General features: G+C 35.2%; 1 pseudogene; it reads right to left on the bottom strand.

The window, feature by feature from the left end:
- Positions 1-1824: 1824 nt before the first annotated feature.
- LOC102497569 (olfactory receptor 6C74-like) lies at positions 1825-2728 on the bottom strand (annotated as a pseudogene).
- Positions 2729-8744: the final 6016 nt, after the last annotated feature.

Raw genomic sequence — 8744 nt, 5'->3', positions numbered from 1 at the left:
GGAAAACCTCTTCAGCAAATGGTGCTGGAAAAACTGGATTTCCACCTGTAGAAAGAAGAATCTGAACCCCTACCTGTCACCTTTGACAAAAATCAAGTGAAGATGGATCAAGGATCTAAATCTAAGACCCAAAACTATTAAACTGCTTCTAGAAAACACTGGGGAAACTCTGGGAGACATTGGGGTAAGGAGACTTCTTATAAATAAGACCCCCAAAACACAGTCAGTAATCCCCAAAATAGACAAGTGGGATCACATCAGACTAAGAAGTTTCTGCATGGCAAAAGACACAGTAATTAGTGTGTATCGACAGCCCTCAGAATGGGAAAATATTTTTTGTAAATTATGCATCGGATAAGGGACTGATAACCAGAATACACAAAGAACTAAAGAAACTGTTTGGAAAAAAGATGATAAACCCTATTAAAAGATGGGAAAATGGTTTGAAAAAAACACTCTCTAAAGATGACATACAAATAGCCAAAAGGCATGGGAAAAAATGCTCAACATCCCTCATCATAAGGGAAATGCAGGTCAAAACAACAATGAGATACCACCTAACTCCAGTCAGAATTGCTAAGATTAAAAATAAATAAATAAAAATAAGTGTTGGTGGGGGTGTGGTGAAAGGGGAACTCTCTTACACTGTTGGTGGGAATGTAAATTGGTCCAACCACTTTGGAGAACAATTTGGAGATTCCTCAAAAGTCTACAAATAGAACTACCATATGATCCAGACATTCCATTCCTTGGCATCTACCCAAAGCACAGAAGAATTCTTCATTGGAAAAGTGCTTGCACATCAATGTTTATTGCGGAACTTTTCATGATTTCTAAGACATGGAACCAACCCAAATACCCCTGTATGGATGAATGGATTGAAACTCTGTGGCACATATATTCTATGGAATACTATTCAGCCATAAAAAAAAAGCCCTGGCTTTTGACAGAGAGTGGAAGAATATGGAAGATTTACTGCTGAGTGAAGCAAGCCAGCTATGAAGGAGAGACACTGTATGTCCCCACTTAATATATACCGAGTGTCCGCACTGTATAACTGAAGCTGATGGGCTAAAGGATGTACAAACACAAGAGATGGGTGTAAGTGCCAGATGTGATGTGTGTGGAGGAGTGGGGCCTGGAGAAAAACATTTGGAGTAGGGATACAGAGACAGCATTGTTGAAACAGGGAGGTAGTATTGTTATATTTTGATCAACTGGACCAGGGAGAAATGTTCACATATTGAAATGATCACCTTGTAAGCTAAAAAATGTGATTGAAATGTGTTTTAAAATGTTAAAAAAAATTAAATTATATTAAATAAATAAATAAATAAATTGAAAAAAAATATCCATTTTGTAAGCCAAATAATAATAATAATGTGTTTGAATGTATAAAAGAAAATGAAATTAAATAAATAAATAAATAAATAAATAAGGAGATACATACCCAGCCCTATAGCACAGCAGTTAAGCATTGTATGCAGTTAAGCATTGTATAGAAGTAGCTACACCCCACCTGTGGAACAAGGGTTCCAATTCAATTCATGGCAGCTTGAAAAACATCTGGGGCATGCATATATACCCATATCCTACCAGTGAAATACTAGGATGGAAAAAATCGCAGTCTTACATGACCCACTGGGGTTCTCCCACATTTCACATATAGACATACACCCACTGGCATAAGATAAACAAAAGACATATAGACCAATATCAAAGAAATAAAAAAGGAGAATATGATACATTAGAATCTAGTAGTGGATAATTAGACAGTAGCTCAGAATTCATACTTTATTGTCCTTCTTTAACTCAGAGGTATTTTTATTTCTTTGAAAAAGAGGCAACCCTGTGAATCATATTCATGAAGGCTTTTTTCACTTGTTAGTTCCTTAAAGTGTAAATGAAAGAGTTCAAAAGTGGAGCAACAGAAGTAGTAAGCATAGAAATTCCCTTGGAAAAAGATGTTGTTTAACTGATGATTTGACATACATGAAGATGCACCTGCCATAAGAAATGGATATCACAATCATGTGAGAAGAACATGTGGAAAAAGCCTTTTTCCTTTGACTGGTTGAGGGAATCTTTAGAATTGTCATGGCAATATATGTATATGATATTATCACCATTACCAGTGTGACCAAGAGTGTCACCAATGATGAGGTGTGTGTCTGAGCAGGAAATCTGCAAGAGGGGAGTGGTGTCACAGGAGAAATGATCAACAACATTGGAGCCACAGAAGTCAAGATCTAGGCCTAAGAGGTGGAAAGATGACAAAGAATTCAGCAAATCAACAACTGAGGATGAGTTGTATGCAGCTTTTGCTGTTCATGATGGTCGTGTAGTGCAGGGGCTTACAGATGGCCACATAGCGGTCATAGGACATGGCTGCCAGCAAGTAGAACTCAGATGCCCCCAGAAGAAAGGCAAAAAACACTTGAGTGACACAACTATTATACGAAATGGTTTTGTCCCCAGTTGCCATGATAGCTAGCAATTTAGGGATGCATGTAGTAGTGTAGGAAATTTCTAAGGAAAAATTCCGAAGGAAAAAGTACATGGGAGTCTTAAGGTGAGTATCCACCAGGGTGAGTGTGATGATGATCAGATTGCCAGTGATGCTTAACAAATAGGTGAGAAGCAGGAAGACAAACAAGACAACCTTCAATTCTGGGTCATCTGTCAAACCTGCTAGGATGAATAATGTCAGCTTCGTATGGTTTCCCATTATGATCTTTTGACTTTTAACAGGTCTGAATAGAGATCAGCAATCATATTTTACAATAGAAATAACAATAAGCAATGTTTATGCTAAAGTTAGGAAATTGATGTTTCAGGTAAATCAGGACAATGCCCATGTTTATTTCACAGATAATTATGTGAATAAGAAAAATAGGTTTTACTTGGGACCAGCAGTTAGCGTAATGGCTATGTCACTGGACTCCCATGCAGTCAACCGCGGTTCGAATCCCGGAACCGGTGGCTTAAAATTCACTCCAGGCACATGTGCGTGCATGCCCAAGATCCCAGGAGGAGAGTGGAGGAGAAGTGATTGCAGAGTGGCCATCCCCCCTGGGGGTGATTTCTCGTTTTCTGTCTCTCTGTCTCTCTCAGTCTGTCTGGCAAGTGCACGTGCCCTATGGCAAAAACCTTTCCAAAAAAAAAAAAAAGAAAGAAAAATAAGTTTTACTTACCAAGTACCTTTACAGAGAATGGAAACTTTAGCTTATATATTCTAATGAAATAATAATCCTGAGTGTAGTGACAATTGATTTTCTACATGAATAATTAAGAGGTTCATAAAGCTTGGGAAATGCACTTTCTTCCTGCAAATTGTGCATAATTGTCATTGTATATTTTCTAATCCATAATGGAAATTTTAAAATAGGATCTAATTACATATGTACCACAAATAACATTGACATTTAAAACGTATCCAGTGAGACATACTTAGCATAGGTCAATGGCCAGATTTCGCTCACCTTTATTGTTTTACTCAATGAATGAAAGGCCAACATGCCTGACTTTCCAATATTTTGTTCAAGTTATTCATATTGGACTTCAGAAATATAATATACAAGATAAAATGTCATATGCTTTTCTATGAGGGTTCCCTTCCTCTCATCACATATATCCCTTTTTTCCACATATAATTTTATTACAAAATGTTTGATAATGCCAATACACATAAGAAGCAATAATTTTTTTCAAGTTACAGTTTTGAAAAGCAGAATATAGTAAAATTAAAAGAAGATAAACCATTGTGAGAACTGAGAAATGTAAAAATGTGTCCACAAATGTGGTGAGCAAAGAAAAGTAAAGAGAATGCTAAAGGGTAATGAGAACAAAAAATTAAAAGCTAAAAGTCACTCAGCCAGTCCTATAGCACAGTGGTTAAGTGCTTGGTGTGGGGAGCCAGATCACACGTAGATGACCATATTTTGAATCCCCATCTGGTTATTTGAAAACTACCCTGGGCACATGGGCTTGCATGCTCCAAATTCTAATGGGATGGATAAATAAGTGAAAAGAATTGTGACATGATCTTGCCTCACTGAGGGGTGTTTTCTCTTTTCCTTCTTTTTCTGATGAACATATGCACCCTTTGGCAATGTAAATAAATAAATAAATAATTTAAATAAATATATAAGTTAAAAAGTAATAAGAAAAATTGCTTAAATGGAATATACTTCTATTTCTAATACATACTTTTTGTGCATTTACTACAATATAAACTATAAACATGAGTATATTTCAAGTCATCAAGATCTGGAGAAAAAAAATGTATCTGGTAAATTTCAAAATCACAATGAATGTTCCACCAAATAAGGGTTAGTACATATTGCTTTATCAAAATAATGGTACTTTACTTTCAGACAAACAAGTGACTAAATTAATAACAAATGAATCTGCTGATAACTATATGTGTAAATCACTATTTTCAATGCTTGAATATAGTATGTGAGACATAGTGATATCAAATACAAAAGCAAGAGACCAGCAGATGGCATGATGATGATGTCACTGGACTCGTAGTCAGCCATGGTTCAACCTGGAGGCTTAAAACTCATGCCAGGTATGTGTGCATGTGTGCCCAAAATTCCAGGAGGAGAATGGATTGAGGCATGGCCATCCCCCTGGGAGGTGATTTCCTGCTTTCATTCTCTCTGTCTCCCTCTGTCTAGTGAGAACACAGGCCCTATAGTAAAAATCTCCCTAGAAAGAAAAAAATACAAAAGCCAAAAGCATGTTTAGGCTTGTATTCAGAGCAGAGACATTATTTTAAGCATGTTTAGGCTTGTATTCAGAGCAGAGAATCCAATTAAAAAAGACTATTTTTAGACATTATTAGCTTAAAATTGTTTTTTATACAAGAAGTTGAAAGCCAAATTACAAAATATTTCTTTTAAAAAAGTGTAGTGAGTAGGGCCAACAGGTGGTAAGGAGGATATGATGGCTGCTTCCAACATGGCCAACTTTGTGGTTTGAGCCTGGACCCAGTGACTTGATCATGCTGGTGCATGTGCATACATGCCCAAAATATCAAGAGGAGAATGGAGGAGAAAGATTGCAGCATGGACATTCCGCTGAGGAGTTATTTTTCCCATTTCTCTTCTCCATTTGTCTCCGTCTAGTGAGCTCATGTGCCCTATAGCAAAAACTAAAGTAAAAAAAATAAATAAATGAAAAAAATAATGAGATCTAAAAACTAAAGTAGATCCTTATGTTTCTCTCTACCTCTCTCTCTCCCTCTCTCTCTCTCTCTCTCTCTCTCTCTCTGTTTTTTGTTTTTGTTTTTTTCTTTCACTACTTCTATTAAACATGGTACTAGAAAATCTAACTAGAGCAATTAAAAGAGAGAAAAAAATAAAATCACCTAGATTAGAAATTGTTAAACTGTCCCTGCATTCAGATGATCTTGTACACAGAAAACCTAAACACTCCATCAAAAAAATTTCCTTAAAAACTAATACAAAAATGGGACCAGCAGTTGGCATAATGGCTATGTCGCTGAACTCCCATGTAGTCAACCACTGTTCGAGTCCCAGACCCAGTGGCTTAAACTCACACTAGGCATGTTTGCATGCATGCCAAAGATCCCAAGAGAGAATGGAAGAGAAGGGATTGCGGTTGTGGCCATTCTTCCTGGCAGGTGATTTCTCACTTTCTGTCTCTCTGTCTCTCTGTCTTTCTGGCTAGCACACATGCCCTATAGCAAAAACCTCTCAAAAAAATTAATATAAAAATTTGATAAATTTACAAGATACAATATTAACTTAGAAAAATCACTGTGCTTTTATACAGTACAATAAAAAAAAAAAAAACCTGAAAAAAGAAATCAGGAAACAATGTCTTTTACAATAGCTATAGAAAATTTTTAGAAATAAACTTAATCAAGAAGGTGAAATATCTGTGCACTAATAACTCTATGGTATTTACAAAAAAATTATGAGGGTGCAAATAAATAGAAAGACATGCTATGTTCATTGATTGGAAGAATGAATATTGTTAAAATGTCCCTAACATTCAAATGATTTGCAGATTCATTGCAATCCATACCAAAATTCTAATGGTATGTTTGTCACAGAAATGTCGAATAAAATTCTAAAATTCTCATAGAATTGTAAAAAAAATGCCATATAGTTCAAAATAACTTCAGTGAAAAAGAAGTGTAGACATTACACTAATTTCAAAATAAACTGTAAAGCTATAGCACTAAAATGAGCATAGTACTGATACAAAAACAGACACACAGACCAATGAAAAAGAATAGAGAACTTATAAGTAAATGTACACATCTACTTTAGATCGATTTTTGACTAAGTTGTCAACAACAGATCATGGGAACAAAACAGCCTCTGCAATAAATAGTGTACGGACAACTAGATATTCACATGCAGAATAATGAAATTAGGCCTTTATCATTCCATATAGAAAAATAAATTCAAAATAGATGAAGTACTTACATGTAAGCACTGAAATGTTAAAACTCCTAGAAGAAGATATTGAAAAAGTTCCATTACATTGTTCTGGAAAATGGTATTTTGGATATGACTTCAGAATAGGCAACAAAAAGTGAAAATAGACAAATGGAATTGCGTCAGACTAAAAAGACTGCACAGCCAAGGACACAGTAGTAAAGAGACAGGCCGCAAAGTGTCAGAGAATATTTGCAACCATATTAGATAAGTCATTAGTGCTCGAAATATACACAAAATCTCATAATCCAAAGATATGGAAAAAAATAGACAAATAGTCTGAACAAACATTTCTAAAACAGCAGCAAAGCCATAGAACTGGTCAGCTGGCACATGTAAAAATGTTCAACATCACCTCTCATGACAGAAATGCAAATTAAATCACAATGAGATGTCAAGTTCGTCCTGTTAAAATAACTTTATTGAAAACAGAGTGTAAGGAAAGAAGTTATGGAGGAAAACTGAGAGGCAAGACAGTTAGGGAACACAGAAATGGGTTATTATCTGTTTATGATGATGTGTTTTGTATCCTCACCTGGACTGGAGTAAAGCATATTCATGTGGGGCAAATTCAGCTTATAAGCAAAGTGATGTATAGTGATTAAATGTATAAAGAAAAGAAGAAAAGAAAAGACAAAAAAGAAAGAAAGAAAAGAAAAGAAAAGAAAAGAGAAAAGAAAAGAAAAGAAAAGAAAGAAAAGAAAAGAAAAGAAAAGAAAAGAAAAGAAAAGAAAAGAAAAGAAAAGAAAAGAAAAGAAAAGAAAAGAAACATACAAAAGAACAGATAACAAGTGCTAGTGAGGATGTAAAGAAGAAGAAAAGCTTGCACACTGTTGCTGGTGATATGAATTATCATGGCTATTATAAAAAATATAGTATAGAAAGGCTTTAAAAATTAAAATTTGAACTGCCTTATGAATCCCATGACTAGATAAACATTTAAAAGAAATGAAATCAGTATATCAGAGTTACATGAATTGACTTGTTTTATGTAGCATTATTCACAGTATCCAGGATATGGAATCAATTTAAGTATCCATTAATAAAATAAATGAATAAAAATCATATATACAAAAGGAAATACTGATGAGACTTTTAAAAGAAAAATCCTGTTATCTACAACAATATAAATGAACTTCTAAGACTTTATGTAAAGTGAGGCAAGCATACACAGACTAATACTGAATTATCTCCAATATGTGGAATCTAAGAAACCTGAACTCATAGAACCAGACAGTAGAATAAATGACTGTCAGGGCCTGAGAGTCAGGGGATGAATAGGACTGGAGAGATGTTGGTAAAGAGTACACAATTTGGGACCAGCAGTTAGCGTAATGGCCATGTCGCTGGACTCCCACGTAGACGGCCGCGGTTCGCGTCCTGGACCTGGTGGCTTAAAACTCACGCCGGGCACGTGTGTGTGCCCAAGATCCCAAGAAGAGAATGGAGGAGAAGGGATTGTGGCGTGACCATCCCCCCTGGGGGGTGATTTCTCGCTTTCTGTCTCTGTTTCTCTCTGTCTGGCAAGCGCACACTCCCTATAGCAAAAACCTCTCAAAAAAAAAAAAATAGTACACAATTTCAGGGAAAATGGAGGCTCATTTTAAATTAATGTTATGTAAGATCCTGTTTTCTGTGTTATAGATAAAAACAGAATTGTTTACAAATTATAAAATATAGATAATTATTTTGAAGACAGCATATTCATAAATCAGCATATAATAGTGAAAAGCTAATGAAGAAATAAGTCTTCTCCTCAGTGTGTTATATACAGGTACTTATAGAAGGAAATATTTGAGTTTTTGGAATATTAGGTCCTAAAAGCAGATAAAGAGATGAGACAAGCTATTATAAAGAAATATAAGCAAAATAAAAGTGAATGGGGAATCTGATGGTGGCACAGCAGTAAGAAGCAACACTATGCAAGACTAACTCACAGTAGAAGATCCTGAGTTCTTATTCTGAGAACTCCAGGCAATGGAGCACCCATGATCCTGTGTTGGTTGAAGCTGGGGAGATGAATGAGAAGATTTGCCAAGGATTTATTAGCCTAACACATTCAGATTATTTTTTAAGAGATAAGGTTGACTCAGAGTGACTTTTAATATGCTCAACCAATGTTAAAAAATTAACACAAGTTAAACCAAAATTAATAAAAAAATAAATAAAAGACCAATTTCATTTTCATTGCTAATGCAAAATCTGTTATTGTAAAGCTATATATTATAAAATGTTTCTCATCTACAATCTCAGTGGCAACATTGA

Source organism: Tupaia chinensis, unplaced genomic scaffold (genome assembly GCF_000334495.1).
Source record: "Tupaia chinensis unplaced genomic scaffold, TupChi_1.0 Scaffold147193_1, whole genome shotgun sequence".
Taxonomy (NCBI): domain Eukaryota; kingdom Metazoa; phylum Chordata; class Mammalia; order Scandentia; family Tupaiidae; genus Tupaia; species Tupaia belangeri.
The sequence above is the reverse complement of the archived record's forward strand: the minus strand, read 5'-3'. Positions and strand labels throughout refer to the sequence as shown.